This window comes from Hippocampus comes, unplaced genomic scaffold (assembly GCF_001891065.2).
Source record: "Hippocampus comes isolate QL1 unplaced genomic scaffold, H_comes_QL1_v1.1 C16959444, whole genome shotgun sequence".
NCBI lineage: Eukaryota > Metazoa > Chordata > Actinopteri > Syngnathiformes > Syngnathidae > Hippocampus > Hippocampus comes.
Genome location: NW_017841410.1, coordinates 1 through 1,399, shown reverse-complemented (window position 1 = coordinate 1,399; position 1,399 = coordinate 1). Strand labels below are relative to the sequence as shown.

General features: G+C 38.0%; 1 long non-coding RNA gene across 1 annotated transcript; it reads left to right on the top strand.

Annotated features, from left to right (window-relative positions):
* Positions 1-67: 67 nt before the first annotated feature.
* On the top strand, positions 68-637 carry LOC109509582 (uncharacterized). Its single transcript, XR_002166972.1, has 2 exons — positions 68-435; positions 525-637. It is a non-coding gene; the product is annotated as an uncharacterized LOC109509582 (long non-coding RNA).
* Positions 638-1,399: the final 762 nt, after the last annotated feature.

Genomic DNA, 1,399 nt, shown 5'->3' with positions numbered 1-1,399 from the left:
ATTCCAACATAATAAATAGTATTCTTTCCATTACTATTGCCTTACTTTTTACGAATACAGCTTGTCTCGCGGCTTATTTTGTCCCAATTGGGATGCCGTACGACTTCCGCTGCTGAAGGCTCATCTCCATCGTCTTGGAATAAACCTTATTGCATCTTGTTGTATCTTGTTGTCGTCGAGAGATTCACATTGTTTACAGAAATGCTGCAAGTAGGAAAGCGCAGTTTTTGCAAAGAATAGTCTTTTTTTTCGCGCCAGAGACCGAAAAATTAAAATGGCGTAAAACGATGGAGTTTTGCAGTCGCGATTCTAAGATTATAGAGAACTCTTTGGCTGTAATTCACTTTTGCAAGTTGTTGCTGACATAAATGCCTGGACGCGTTTATCGTGAATGGAGCAAATCCACTTGGAGTCGTGATCTCTGAACAATTCCGAGTGGGTCCAACAAGTATATATGTGCATCGAGCGGTCACTTAATGCTGAGCGTGGAGTCGAATCACTTTTTATCTCGTTGTGTTTCTTAGGAGCTTTGTTTGCCCTGATCTAGAAGAGATTTATTGCACCGTACGAGCCACCAAGACGACTCCAGTGATGAGACGCGGTTGAGCTGACAACGAAACGAAGATGAACAGAAAAAGGGATAAAGGATTTGAGAGTCCACGGCCTTTTAAATTATAAGTATCTTAACTTTGTTCGCATGCATAGATTAACGAGAGTTAAAATGTTGCTTACAAATGTATTACTATTCCCATTAGATGACTAGAAAACACCACGATATATTGTATTTTATTTGTATAAAGTTATGTAATGTCATTATGCATTTTCTTTTACGACCCACCAGGTTGTGTGCATCAACAATATCAACTTCCAGAGAAAATCTGTAATTGTGAGTATAAACCTCAACAAGGCTAAACTTGTACCACATCCAGACTGCAACATCATGAATACTTGCATAGTATAATGATTTTCCCCAATTTTCACTGATACTATCAGAGCGGCATTTATTAAACATCGTTTATTACAGTCATTTTGATTGTAGTTTGCAGTGGTGTCAAACTGTACTGCATCATAATAAGAGCTGTGTTGTAATATTTTAGTAACATCAATTACTGTATTTTCCGGACATTAGTCTGTGCTGTTTTTTTCCCCCTGACTAAATTAAATGTTTTTTTGTTCTTCCTCTTTTTTTCTTTTTAATCACTCAGGGCTATGTTGAGCTGACCATAATCCCTACAGTAGCCAACCTTAACAGGATCAAGTTGAACAGTAAACAATGCCGTATCTACAGGGTTCGAATCAATGATCTTGAAGCTCCTTTCATTTACAATGACCCTACGTTGGAAGTTTGCCACAGTGAGTCCAAGCAGTAAGTACAGTATGTCAACACGTTTTTTTTTTT